At 40.9% G+C, this 16024-nt stretch overlaps 1 non-coding gene across 1 annotated transcript; it reads left to right on the forward strand.

The window, feature by feature from the left end:
- Nucleotides 1-208: 208 nt before the first annotated feature.
- On the forward strand, nt 209-315 carry LOC148297648 (small nucleolar RNA R71). The gene has a single exon (XR_015833279.1). It is a non-coding gene; the product is annotated as a small nucleolar RNA R71 (small nucleolar RNA).
- Nucleotides 316-16024: the final 15709 nt, after the last annotated feature.

The raw sequence follows: 16024 nt of genomic DNA on the forward strand, positions 1-16024 counted from the left end.
ACTTACCTCAGAGACCACAGCTTTCATAGGAGCTCCTCTTCCTTTATTGTAGCTCCATTGTTGAGAGTTGGTACTCAAAGATTCAAAGAGAGTAAAAGCCTCATCTGCTGTTTTGTTCATCAGTCCTTCTCCACTTGTTGCATCTACCATCATCCTTTCGGAATCAAGCAAACCTTCATAGAAAGATTGCATTTGCATCCAACTCTCTATATTGTGGTGTGGGCAAGAACTCATCATCTCCTTGTACCTCTCCCAGCATTCATGAAAAGCTTCTCCTTCTCTTTGTGTGAAACCAAGAATTTCCTTTCTAATCTTGTTAGTCTTTTGAGCTGGAAAGAATTTCTGCAAAAACTTATTAGAAAGCTCATCCCAAGTACGAATTGAAGCATTAGGCAAAGAGTATAACCATGACTTAGCCTTATCTTTTAAACTGAATGGGAATAGCCTCATCTTAATCTGCTCATCATCAAGTCCTTGAATTTTGATTGTAGCACATATTTCAAAGAATTGCTTAACATGCATGTAAGGATCCTCAGTGGTATTACCATAATAAGTTGGAAGAAGATGAATCATACCACTTCTAAGCTCAAACCTGTCAATTGTGAGTTGAGGATAGACGATGCACGAAGGTTGATCAGTGACTTTGGGGATGGAAAATTCACGCAGGGGTTTCCTAGGTTGGACAACAAGCGCACCACCTCCTTCATCATTATTGTTGTTGTTTGGAATCTCTGCCATCTTGCTTGAACCTTCAGATTCGTAGCTCTCAGATTCAGCACTTAAAGAACTATAATTCCTCCTCAAACCAACACGTACAGCAAAAGTTCCTGGTGAAATTGGCTCAGAATCAGATTCGGACATATATGCACACACAAGAAACCAATTAGTGCCTTCAAATGGAGATAACAACTAAAAAGAAAAACAGAATACAGAAATAAAAACCAACGAAAACAAAAACAAAAACACTCAAAGTAATCTAACTATAGCACCATCGTTACCGGTTCCCCGGCAACGGCGCCAAAAACTTGTTGAGCCTATTCCTAACAACTAAAATGAGTTATTAAAAATAGAAACTTCAATTCTCGCAAGTGCACGAACCATTTATAGTATAGCTTATGAAATACGAGGTCGATCCCACGGAGAATGGTAACTTGGTTGCAAGTTAAACTACTTAGAATGATGGAAAAACTGAAAACAAAGAAACAAACTAACTAACAATTGGCAAGGTCTAGGACAGAATCCTAGCACCACACACGCACTCGAATGGGGGGTTTTTGTTGTTTAAATGAAAACAAGAGAATGAAATGGAAGTGCTGGAAGTAAACAATGGCAGCAATGAACAAGTTGTGAAACAATGATTGAGAAGTGTTAGAGCCTTGGAATCTACCACTAGTCTTCCTATCCAAGTTATGAATGCATAGAAATTGACTCAAGCTTCATTAACAATAGATTATCGCATACAAGCCTATGGTATCTAGGTGCAGGATGCATGATTCTCCTAAGGCACAATTGTGCATGGTATCTACACAACACGTGATCTCTAATATGCAACCTAAGCATGGTATCTACTTAGAATAAAGCATATAAGAGTCATTAAGTTCCTTGAGAATATGATAATCACACAAGTCCTAGAACATGGTATCTGTCCTAGTCAACCTATGGTTATTAACCCCTTGAATGATTCTTAGGCCATTCATGTGTTGCTTGTGAAAGGAGAGTAGAATTGGTGAATCTAAACCCCTTCCCAACCTGTGCTAGATGCATAAAATCCTAGTTAGCTACTCCAAGAAAACATACATCAAGCACATAATAAGCTGGAGATTAACAACTTGATAATGAAAGCAAGGAAATCAATTAACTATGAAATCATCCATAACATTGAATATTCATGACTAGGGCTTCATCCTAAGCCCTAACAAAATGGATTAGTTAAACATAATTATGAATACAGAAGATAAGAAATACATAGGTAGAATAAAGAGAATAGAAGAACTAGCTGGTGGCAGCAAGGTAGTTTCCAGGACAGCTCCCAGCTCTCCCTCCTTTGCAGCTAGCTCTCTCTCTCTCTTTGTGGTGAATCTGAATGTGTGTATGGAAGTAATGGATGAAGTGAATTGTATCTGGGATGTGGAATGGAAGTGGTATTTATAGGGAGAAGGAAAGGGGAATTCTGAATTGAATATGACTAATGCATACAACACTTGTATTTAGATAATCAGAATTGGTTGCTGCACTAATAAATCCCACCAGCAGCCATAGGTCATCTTCATGTCAGCATGATCAAGCATCCATCCAGAAACCAATAGCTCATGCCTAGCTCACCATGACCAAGCATCCATCAGCTCATCCTCATGTCAGCATGATGTGTATTTTGATGGGCTCACGGATTGGGTTTGGCTGAATCCAAATATGACTTTAAGATATCCATTTTGAAGTTCAGAATGTCTCTGATCCAACCACACAAGTATTGGCCCAATCCAAGCTCAGATGAAGAAGATAAGTCCGAACTGAACTTCTAACTCAATATCCAGTTTTTGCACGTTTTGCACCATTTTGCTTCAAAAGCAATCTCTTGCTGCCTTCAACCTATAGAACACACAAACATAGGTAAGTGACTTGAAATAAAGAGAAACTAAACAAAATTACTAAGTAACGAAGGCATGCAAATGTGTGAAATTATGAACTTATCAACACCAACCACTCCAATTAGGAACGAACTTCCGTTGAACTTGAATTGTCCAATTTGGAACACCTACTGATTTCGGATCGAGCCCAAAACTTGGGCAACAACATAATATGGTGCGAGGAGTCATTTGGTTAGTTTTGAGTGAAATCCAATCGCTAGAAGTATGGAATACACCAACCACTCCAATTAGGAACGAACTGCCGTTGAACTTGAATTGTCCAATTTGGAACACCTATTGATTTTGGATCAAGCCCAAAACTTGGGCAATATCATAATATGGTGGGAGGAGTCATTTGGTGAGTTTTGACTGAAATCCAATCGCTAGAAGTATGGAATACACCAACCACTCCAATTAGGAACGAACTGCCATTGAACTTGAATTGTCCAATTTGGAACACCTATTGATTTCGGGTCGAGCCCAAAACTTGGGCAACATCATAATATGGTGGGAGGAGTCATTTGGTGAGTTTTGAGTGAAATCCAATCGCTAGAAGTATGGAAGACACCAACCACTCCAATTAGGAACGAACTGCCGTTGAACTTGAATTGTCCAATTTCACTCACCTATTTATTTCGGATCGGGCCCCGAACTTGGGCAACATCATAATATGGTGCGAGGAGTCATTTGGTGAGTTTTGAGTGAAATCCAATCGCTAGAAGTATGCAATACACCAACCACTCCAATTAGGAACGAACTGCCGCTAAACTTGAATTGTCCAATTTGGAACACCTATTGATTTCGGATCGAGCCCAAAACTTGGGCAACAACATAATATGGTGCGAGGAGTCATTTGGTTAGTTTTGAGTGAAATCCAATCGCTAGAAGTATGGAATACACCAACCACTCCAATTAGGAACGAACTGCCGTTGAACTTGAATTGTCCAATTTGGAACACCTATTGATTTCGGATCGAGCCCAAAGCTGGGGCAACATCTTAATATGGTGGGAGAAGTCATTTGGTGAGTTTTGAGTGAAATCCAATCGCTAGAAGTATGGAATACACCAACCAATCCAATTAGGAACGAACTTCCGTTGAACTTGAATTGTCCAATTTGTCACACCTATTGATTTCGGATCGAGCCCTAAACTTGGAAACATCATAATATGGTGGGAGGGGTTCATTTGGTGAGTTTTGAGTGAAATCCAATCGCTAGAAGTATGGAATACATCAACCACTCCAATTAGGAACGAACTTCCGTTGAACTTGAATTGTCAAATTTGTCAAACCTATTGATTTCGGATCGAGCCCAAAACTTGGGCAACATCATAATATGGTGGGAGGAGTTATTTAGTGAGTTTTGAGTGAAATCCAATCGCTAGAAGTATGGAATACACCAACCACAGCAATTAGGAACGAACTGCCGTTGAACTTGAATTGTCCAATTTGGAACACCTATTGATTTCGGATCGAGCCCAAAACTTGGGCAACATCTTAATATGGTGGGAGGAGTCATTTGGTGAGTTTTGAGTGAAATCCAATAGCTAGAAGTATGGAATACACCAACCACAACAATTAGGAACGAACTGCCGTTAAACTTGAATTGTCCAATTTCTCACACCTATTGATTTTGGATCGAGCCGAAAACTTGGGCAACATCATAATATGGTGGGAGTAGTCCTTTGGTTAGTTTTGAGTGAAATCCAATCGCTAGATGTATGGAATACACCAACCACTCCAATTAGGAACGAACTGCCCTTAAACTTGAATTCTCCAATTTCTCACACCTATTGATTTCGGATCGAGCCCAAAACTTGGGCAACATCATAATATGGTGGGAGGAGTCATTTGGTGAGTTTTGAGTGAAATCCAATCGCTAGAAGTATGGAATACACCAACCACTTCAATTAGGAACGAACTGCCATTGAACTTGAATTGTCCAATTTCGAACACCTATTGATTTCGGATCGAGCCCAAAACTTGGGCAACACCATAATATAGTGGGAGGAGTCATTTGGTTAGTTTTGAGTGAAATCCAATCGCTAGAAGTATGGAATACACCAACCACTCCAATTAGGAACGAACTGCCGTTGAACTTGAATTGTCCAATTTCTCACACCTATTGATTTCGGATCGAGCCCCAAACCTGGGCAACATCATAATATGGTGGGAGGAGTCATTTGGTGAGTTTTGAGTGAAATCCAATCGCTAGAAGTATGGAATACACCAACCACTCCAATTTGGAACGAACAGCCGTTGAACTTGAATTGTCCAATTTCTCACACCTATTGATTTCGGATCGAGCCCCAAACTTGGGCAACATCATAATATGGTGGGAGGAGTCATTTGGTGAGTTTTGAGTGAAATCCAATCGCTAGAAGTATGGAATACACCAACCACTCCAATTACGAACGAACTGCCGTTGAACTTGAATTTTCCAATTTCTCACACCTATTGATTTCGGATCAGGCCCAAACCTTGGGCAAGATCATAATATGGTGGGAGGAGTCATTTGGTGAGTTTTGAGAGAAATCCAATCGCTAGAAGTATGGAATACACCAACCACAACAATTAGGAACGAACTGCCGTTGAACTTGAATTGTCCAATTTCTAACACCTATTGATTTCGGATCGAACCCCAAACTTGTGCAACATCATAATATGGTGGGAGGAGTCATTTGGTGAGTTTTGAGTGAAATCCAATCGCTAGAAGTATGGAATACACCCACAACTCCAATTAGGAACGAACTGTCGTTGAACTTGAATTGTCCAATTTGGAACACCTATTGATTTCGGATCGAGCCCAAAACTTGGGCAATATCATAATATGGTGGGAGGAGTCATTTGGGGAGTTTTGACTGAAATCCAATCGCTAGAAGTATGGAATACACCAACCACTCCAATTAGGAACGAACTGCCGTTGAACTTGAATTGTCCAATTTGGAACACCTATTGATTTCGGATCGAGCCCAAAACTTGGGCAACATCATAATATGGTGGGAGGAGTCATTTGGTGAGTTTTGTGTGAAATCCAATCGCTAGAAGTATGGAATACACCAACCACTCCAATTAGGAACGAACTGCCGTTGAACTTGAATTGTCCAATTTGGAACACCTATTGAATTCGGATCGAGCCCCAAACTTGGGCAACGTCATAATATGGTGGGGGAGTCATTTGGTGAGTTTGGGGTGAAATCTAATCGCTAGAAGTATGGAATACACCAACCACTCCAATTAGAAACGAACTGCCGTTGAACATGAATTGTCCAATTTCTCACACCTATTGATTTCGGATTGAGCCCAAAACTTGGGCAACATCATATGGTGGGAGGAGTCATTTGGTGAGTTTTGAGTGAAATCCAATCGCTAGAAGTATGGAATACACCAACCACTCCAATTAGGAACGAACTGCCGTTGAACTTGAATTGTCCAATTTCTCACACCTATTGATTTCAGATCGATCCCCAAACTTGGGCAACATCATAATATGGTGGGAGGAGTCATTTGGTGAGTTTTGAGTGAAATCCAATCGCTAGAAGTATGGAAGACACCAACCACTCCAATTAGGAACGAACTGCCGTTGAACTTGAATTGTCCAATTTGGAACACCTATTGATTTCGGATCGAGCCCAAAACTTGGGCAACATCATAATATGGTGGGAGGAGTCATTTGGTGAGTTTTGAGTGAAATCCAATCGCTAGAAGTATGTAATACACCAACCACTCCCATTAGGAACGAACAGACGTTGAACTTGAATTGTCCAATTTCTAACACCTATTGATTACGGATCGAACCCCAAACTTGTGCAACATCATCATATGGTGGGAGGAGTCATTTGGTGAGTTTTGAGTGAAATCCAATCGCTAGAAGTATGGAATACACCAACCACTCCAATTAGGAACGAACTGCCGTTGAACTTGAATTGTCCAATTTCTCACACCTATTGATTTCGGATAGAGCCCCAAACTTGGGCAACATCATAATATGGTGGGAGGAGGGATTTGGTGAGTTTTTAGTGAAATCCAATCGCTAGAAGTATGGAATACACCAACCACTCCAATTAGGAACGAACTGCCGTTGAACTTGAATTGTCCAATTTGGAACACCTATTGAAATCGGATCGAGCCCAAAACTTGGGCAACATCATAATATAGTGGGAGGAGTCATTTGGTAAGTTTTGAGTGAAATCCAATCGCTAGAAGTATGGAATACACCAACCACTCCAATTAGGAACGAACTGCCGTTGAACTTGAATTGTCCAATTTGGAACACCTATTGAATTCGGATCGAGCCCCAAACTTGGGCAACGTCATAATATGGTGCGAGGAGTCATTTGGTGAGTTTTGAGTGAAATCCAATCGCTAGAAGTTTGGAATACACCAACCACTCCAATTAGGAACGAACTGCCGTTGAACTTGAATTGTCCAATTTGGAACACCTATTGATTTCGGATCGAGCCCAAAACTTGGGCAATATCATAATATGGTGGGAGGAGTCATTTGGTGAGTTTTGACTGAAATCCAATCGCTAGAAGTATGGAATACACCAACCACTCCAATTAGGAACGAACTGCCGTTGAACTTGAATTGTCCAATTTCTCACGCCCATTGATTTCGGATCGAGCCCCAAACTTGGGCAACATCATAATATGGTGGGAGGAGTCATTTGGTGAGTTTTGAGTGAAATTCAATCGTTAGAAGTATGGAATGCACCAACCACTCCAATTAGGAACGAACTGCCGCTGAACTTGAATTGTCCAACTTCTCACACCTATTGATTTCGGATCAGGCCCAAAACTTGGGCAACATCATAATATGGTGGGAGGAGTCATTTGGTGAGTTTTGAGTGAAATCCAATCGCTAGAAGTATGGAATACACCAACCACTCCAATTAGGAACGAACTGCCGTTGAACTTGAATTGTCCAATTTCTCACACCTATTGATTTCGGATAGAGCCCCAAACTTGGGCAACATCATAATATGGTGGGAGGAGGGATTTGGTGAGTTTTTAGTGAAATCCAATCGCTAGAAGTATGGAATACACCAACCACTCCAATTAGGAACGAACTGCCGTTGAACTTGAATTGTCCAATTTGGAACACCTATTGAAATCGGATCGAGCCCCAAACTTGGGCAACGTCATAATATGGTGTGAGGAGTCATTTGGTGAGTTTTGAGCGAAATCCAATCGCTAGAAGTATGGAATACACCAACCACTACAATTAGGAACGAACTGCCATTGAACTTGAATTGTCCAATTTGGAACACCTATTGATTTCGGATCGAGCCCAAAACTTGGGCAACATCATAATATAGTGGGAGGAGTCATTTGGTAAGTTTTGAGTGAAATCCAATCGCTAGAAGTATGGAATACACCAACCACTCCAATTAGGAACGAACTGCCGTTGAACTTGAATTGTCCAATTTGGAACACCTATTGAATTCGGATCGAGCCCCAAACTTGGGCAACGTCATAATATGGTGCGAGGAGTCATTTGGTGAGTTTTGAGTGAAATCCAATCGCTAGAAGTATGGAATACACCAACCACTCCAATTAGGAACGAACTGCCGCTGAACTTGAATTGTCCAATTTGGAACACCTATTGATTTCGGATCAAGCCCAAAACTTGGGCAACAACATAATATGGTGCGAGGAGTCATTTGGTTAGTTTTGAGTGAAATCCAATCGCTAGAAGTATGGAATACACCAACCACTCCAATTAGGAACGAACTGCCGTTGAACTTGAATTGTCCAATTTGGAACACCTATTGATTTCGGATCGAGCCCAAAGCTGGGGCAACATCTTAATATGGTGGGAGGAGTCATTTGGTGAGTTTTGAGTGAAATCCAATCGCTAGAAGTATGGAATACACCAACCAATCCAATTAGGAACGAACTTCCGTTGAACTTGAATTGTCCAATTTGTCACACCTATTGATTTCGGATCGAGCCCTAAACTTGGAAACATCATAATATGGTGGGAGGGGTTCATTTGGTGAGTTTTGAGTGAAATCCAATCGCTAGAAGTATGGAATACATCAACCACTCCAATTAGGAACGAACTTCCGTTGAACTTGAATTGTCAAATTTGTCAAACCTATTGATTTCGGATCGAGCCCAAAACTTGGGCAACATCATAATATGGTGGGAGGAGTTATTTAGTGAGTTTTGAGTGAAATCCAATCGCTAGAAGTATGGAATACACCAACCACAGCAATTAGGAACGAACTGCCGTTGAACTTGAATTGTCCAATTTGGAACACCTATTGATTTCGGATCAGGCCCAAAACTTGGGCAACATCATAATATGGTGGGAGGAGTCATTTGGTGAGTTTTGAGTGAAATCCAATCGCTAGAAGTATGGAATACACCAACCACTCCCATTAGGAACGAACAGACGTTGAACTTGAATTGTCCAATTTCTAACACCTATTGATTACGGATCGAACCCCAAACTTGTGCAACATCATCATATGGTGGGAGGAGTCATTTGGTGAGTTTTGAGTGAAATCCAATCGCTAGAAGTATGGAATACACCAACCACTCCAATTAGGAACGAACTGCCGTTGAACTTGAATTGTCCAATTTCTCACACCTATTGATTTCGGATAGAGCCCCAAACTTGGGCAACATCATAATATGGTGGGAGGAGTGATTTGGTGAGTTTTTAGTGAAATCCAATCGCTAGAAGTATGGAATACACCAACCACTCCAATTAGGAACGAACTGCCGTTGAACTTGAATTGTCCAATTTGGAACACCTATTGAATTCGGATCGAGCCCCAAACTTGGGCAACGTCATAATATGGTGTGAGGAGTCATTTGGTGAGTTTTGAGCGAAATCCAATTGCTAGAAGTATGGAATACACCAACCACTCCAATTAGGAACGAACTGCCATTGAACTTGAATTGTCCAATTTGGAACACCTATTGATTTCGGATCGAGCCCAAAACTTGGGCAACATCATAATATAGTGGGAGGAGTCATTTGGTAAGTTTTGAGTGAAATCCAATCGCTAGAAGTATGGAAGACACCAACCACTCGAATTAGGAACGAACTGCCGTTGAACTTGAATTGTCCAATTTCTCACACCTATTGATTTCGGATCGAGCCCCAAACTTGGGCAACATCATATTATGGTGGGAGGAGTCATTTGGTGAGTTTTGAGTGAAATCCAATCGCTAGAAGTATGGAATACACCAACCACTCCAATTAGGAACGAACTGCCGTTGAACTGGAATTGTCCAATTTGGAACACCTATTAATTTCGGATCGAGCCAAAATTTGGGCAACATCATAATTTGGTGGGAGGAGTCATTTGGTGAGTTTGGAGTGAAATCCAATCGCTAGAAGTATGGAATACACCAACCACTCCAATTAGGAACGAACTGCCATTGAACTTGAATTGTCCAATTTGGAACACCTATTGATTTCGGATTGAGACCAAAACTTGGGCAACATCATAATTTGGTGGGAGGAGTCATTTGGTGAGTTTTGAGTGAAATCCAATCGCTAGAAGTATGGAATACACCAACCACTCCAATTAGAAACGAACTGCCGTTGAACTTGAATTGTCCAATTTCTCACACCTATTGATTTCGGATCGGTCCCCTGATCGGTTCATAATTGTATATCATTTTGTACCCTTCTAGCTTATGATTTGGTTATGTGTTTGAGTTAAACTTGTGCTTTTAATCCTTTTTGTGTTTATCTTTCAGTTAATTGACATTTAGGTAACAATGATGACTTTGGATAGGAAATGATGCAATCCATGCATGTTAAGGCTTGATTTGGGTGAATGGAAGAAGGGCTTAAAGACAAACACATTTTGGCTACAACTCCTTTCCAGCCCAATTTCGTAGGTCAGCTTCTTGGCCTTGGATCAGCATGCTATGGGGCTTGGATGAGGTGAAGATCTTCATGAAACTTGTTCCAATGGGTGTCTAGTACAACATATCCAAATTTCAGCCCAATTGGACATTTGTGGAGTGCTCAGCCCGCCCAACACTCAACCCTGCTCAGGAGGATTTACAGCTGCCAGCTTTGTCATGTGCCTCCATGTGCCTCACCCATGCTGCAACTGACTTTGGATCCAACATAATGAGTGAAGTGGGGAGGCATTCCAGCTATGAAAGTCTAAAGGATCAAGTTGGTACATGCTGGAGTTATTATTGAGAAAGCATGTGCATGCATGTAAAGCATAAATGAAATGAAGTCAATTCCAGTCTCTGTTCGGCAGCCAAATTGCAAGGCCCAAAACGCATACTTCTACTGCTCCGATGGGAATACTTTCTTCATAGAAGTTGTTCCAATGGGTGTCTACTATAATATATCCAAATTTGAGCCCCATTGGATAAGTTTTGAAACCTCTGGCCTTCCTACACCAAGTCTGGTTCAGAAGACTCGTTTTTGTTCAACAACCAAAAGAAGACCACATGGGTTGGCAGCAAAAGGCAGCCACAATTGATCACCTTTGATCCCATGTGAAGAAAGCTTGAGGTGCAGCAAAAGAAGTATGGGATGGGATTGATTCCAACCACACTAACATAGACAAGATGAAGTGGGAGTTATGGGTTGTATTAAATGAGGAATGGTGGTGTTGGATTTCATCATGATGTTCCTCCCTCTTAGCCCTATAAATAGAGGAGTCTTCAAGCTACAAAATTCACTTCAGCCATCCTCCACACTTCCATCATCCAGAAATCATCCTCATACATTCCCACAACCCCAAACACTCAAGCAATCAACCCAATACTCTAAACTGCCCCAAAATCACCAAAACAGCTCCAGAAAACCTCCCTTCCATTTCCCTACGAATTTCCTCTTTCTCAGCCATCACCACTCACTCAAGCTCATCTCAAATCCCCTCCATATCCTTCATACATCCTTCTAGACGTGGAGAAGCTCTTGGAGAAGCATTGGACACTACAAGAACTTCAGAAAAGGGTTTTTCTACTCTTATGGCATTCATTATGTTTTCCCATTTCTATTTTAGTTTCTTTTCCATTATGAGTAGCTAAATCCATAACTAGGGCTTCGATGTAACCTAACATGAATATTCTGGGTTTATAAGTTTGGAGTTTCAAGTTTGATTCATGATTCATGTTCTTATTCATTATGCTTATAAGTTAACATGCTTGTTTGAATGATTGATCACCATTAGAACTTGTTTGTTAACTATCTTGGTTTGAATTAAGAGTAGACACCATGCTTTAATTCGAATTGAACTATGAATAGGAAGAGTATGTATGGACATTCGACAACAGGGATTAGATACATGCTTGGTTGTTTAAATTGTTCTTCTATGCTTAATGGGTTCCTAATGCTTAATTTTAGGTTAGACAACAAATGATCAAATTAGGGAATTAGGAACACAAGGTTAGGACCAAACACCATGGCCTAATCATACTTTAGCTAGAATCAATCTTTGAATCTGAATTAGACTTGTTACTTGACTCCATATAACCCAGAATTGAATTGTTATGGTGATTCGAATGCCCTAGTCTCCAAATCTGTTTTCCAACTCTTAAAACCACTCTTTGTTACACTTGTTTATTTGCTTTCATTTGCAATTTCAGTTTGCTCACTTCCTTTCACAATCACAATCACTCTCACTTTAATTTCTGTTTTAGACTTAACTTCCTAACTTCTTGAATTCGGTAATCTACGTACATAACTAATTTGAACTTCACAGTCTTCGTGGGTACGACCTCGTACTTGTCTTGCTATATTACTAATTGCCCCGTACAATTGCGAGTTAACATAATAATTAACAACATCCCCAAACTTGGGCAACATCATAATATGGTGGGAGGAGTCATTTGGTGAGTTTTGAGTGAAATCCAATCGCTAGAAGTATGGAATACACCAACCACTACAATTAGGAACGAACTGCCGTGGAACTTGAATTGTCCAATTTCGAACACCTATTGATTTCGGATCAAGCCCAAAACTTGGGCAACATCATAATATGGTGGGAGGAGTCATTTGGTGAGTTTTCAGTGAAATCCAATCCCTAGAAGTATGAAAGACACCAACCACTCGAATTAGGAAAGAACTGCCGTTGAACTTGAACTGTCCAATTTCTCACACCTATTGATTTCGGATCGAGGCCCAAACTTGGGCAACATCATAATATGGTGGGAAGAGTCATTTGGTGAGTTTTGAGTGAAATCCATTCGCTAGAAGTATGGAATACACCAACCGCTCCAATTAGGAACGAACTGCCGTTGAACTTGAATTGTCCAATTTCTCACACCTATTGATTTCGGATCGATCCCCAAACTTGGGCAACATCATAATATGGTGGGAGGAGTCATTTGGTGAGTTTTGAGTGAAATCCAATCGCTAGAAGTATGGAATACCCTAACCACTCCAATTTGGAACGAACTGCCGTTGAACTTGAATTGTCCAATTTCTCACACCTATTGATTTCGGATCGAGCCCCAAACTTGGGCAACATCATAATATGGTGGGAAGAGTCATTTGGTGAGTTTTGAGTGAAATCCATTCGCTAGAAGTATGGAATACACCAACCACTCCAATTAGGAACGAACTGCCGTTGAACTTGAATTGTCCAATTTCTCACACCTATTGATTTCGGATCGAGCCCCAAACTTGGGCAACATCGTAATATGGTGGGAGGAGTCATTTGGTGAGTTTTGAGTGAAATCCAATCGTTAGAAGTATGGAATACCCCAACCACTCCAATTAGGAACGAACTGCCGTTGAACTTGAATTGTCCAATTTCTCACACCTATTGATTTCGGATCGAGCCCCAAACTTGGGCAACATCGTAATATGGTGGGAGGAGTCATTTGGTGAGTTTTGAGTGAAATCCAATCGTTAGAAGTATGGAATACCCCAACCACTCCAATTAGGAACGAACTGCCGCTGAACTTGAATTGTCCAATTTCTCACACCTATTGATTTCGGATCAGGCCCAAAACTTGGGCAACATCATAATATGGTGGGAGGAATCATTTGGTGAGTTTTGAGTGAAATCCAATCGCTAGAAGTATGGAATACACCAACAACTCCAATTAGGAACGAACTGCCGTTGAACTTGAATTGTCCAATTTCGAACACCTATTGAGCGAAATCCAATCGCTAGAAGTATGGAATACACCAACAACTCCAATTAGGAACGAACTGCCGTTGAACTTGAATTGTCCAATTTCGAACACCTATTGATTTCGGATCAACCCCAAAACTTGGGCAACATCATAATATGGTGGGAGGAGTCATTTGGTGAGTTTTGAGTGAAATCCAATCTTTAGAAGTATGGAAGACACCAACCACTCAAATTAGGAACGAACTGCCGTTGAACTTGAATTGTCCAATTTCTCACACCTATTGATTTCGGATCAAGCCCCAAACTTGGGCAACATCAAAATATGGTGGGAGGAGTCGTTTGGTGAGTTTTGAGTGAAATACATTCGCTAGAAGTATGGAATACACCAACCACTCCAATTAGGAACGAACTGCCGTTGAACTTGAATTGTCCAATTTCTCACACCTTTTGATTTCGGATCGTGCCCAAAACTTGGGCAACACCGTAATATGGTGGGAGGAGTCATTCGCTGAGTTTTGAGTGAAATCCAATCGCTAGAAGTATGGAATACACCAACAACTCCAATTAGGAACGAACTGCCGTTGAACTTGAATTGTCCAATTTCGAACACCTATTGAGCGAAATCCAATCGCTAGAAGTATGGAATACACCAACAACTCCAATTAGGAACGAACTGCCGTTGAACTTGAATTGTCCAATTTCGAACACCTATTGATTTCGGATCAACCCCAAAACTTGGGCAACATCATAATATGGTGGGAGGAGTCATTTGGTGAGTTTTGAGTGAAATCCAATCTTTAGAAGTATGGAAGACACCAAGCACTCAAATTAGGAACGAACTGCCGTTGAACTTGAATTGTCCAATTTCTCACACCTATTGATTTTGGATCAAGCCCCAAACTTGGGCAACATCAAAATATGGTGGGAGGAGTCGTTTGGTGAGTTTTGAGTGAAATACATTCGCTAGAAGTATGTAATACACCAACCACTCCAATTAGGAACGAACTGCCGTTGAACTTGAATTGTCCAATTTGGAACACCTACTGATTTCGGATCGAGCCCAAAACTTGGGCAACATCATAATATGGTGGGAGGAGTCATTTGGTGAGTTTTGAGTGAAATCCAATCGCTAGAACTATGGAATACACCAACCACTCCAATTAGGAACGAACTGCCGTTGAACTTGAATTGTCCAATTTCTCACACCTATTGATTTCGGATCGAGCCCCAAACTTGGGCAACATCATAATATGGTGGGAGGAGTCATTTGGTATGTTTTGAGTGAAATCCAATCCCTAGAAGTATGGAATACACCAACCACTCCAATTAGGAACGAACTGCCGTTGAACTTGAATTGTCCAATTTTCTCACACCTATTGATTTCGGATCGAGCCCCAAACTTGGGCAACATCATAATATGGTGGGAGGAGTCATTTGGTATGTTTTGAGTGAAATCCAATCGCTAGAAGTATGGAATACACCAACAACTCCAATTAGGAACGAACTGCCGTTGAACTTGAATTGTCCAATTTCGAACACCTATTGAGCGAAATCCAATCGCTAGAAGTATGGAATACACCAACAACTCCAATTAGGAACGAACTGCCGTTGAACTTAAATTGTCCAATTTCGAACACCTATTGATTTCGGATCAACCCCAAAACTTGGGCAACATCATAATATGGTGGGAGGAGTCAGTTGGTGAGTTTTGAGTGAAATCCAATCTTTAGAAGTATGGAAGACACCAACCACTCAAATTAGGAACGAACTGCCGTTGAACTTGAATTGTCCAATTTCTCACACCTATTGATTTCGGATCAAGCCCCAAACTTGGGCAACATCAAAATATGGTGGGAGGAGTCGTTTGGTGAGTTTTGAGTGAAATACATTCGCTAGAAGTATGGAATACACCAACCACTCCAATTAGGAACGAACTGCCGTTGAACTTGAATTGTCCAATTTCTCACACCTTTTGATTTCGGATCGTGCCCAAAACTTGGGCAACACCGTAATATGGTGGGAGGAGTCATTTGGTGAGTTTTGAGTGAAATCCAATCGCTAGAAGTATGGAATACACCAACCACTCCAATTAGGAACGAACTGCCGTTGAACTTGAATTGTCCAATTTGGAACACCTATTGATTTCGGATCGAGCCCAAAACTTGGGCAACAGCATAATATGGTGGGAGGAGTCATTTGGTTAGTTTTGAGTGAAATCCAATCGCTAGAAGTATGGAACACACCAACCACTCCAATTAGGAACGAACTGCCGTTGAACTTGAATTGTCCAATTTCTCACACCTATTGATTTCGGATCGAGCC

This window comes from Prunus avium, chromosome 1 (genome assembly GCF_965620075.1).
Source record: "Prunus avium chromosome 1, drPruAviu1.hap1.1, whole genome shotgun sequence".
NCBI classification, from domain to species: Eukaryota; Viridiplantae; Streptophyta; class Magnoliopsida; order Rosales; family Rosaceae; genus Prunus; species Prunus avium.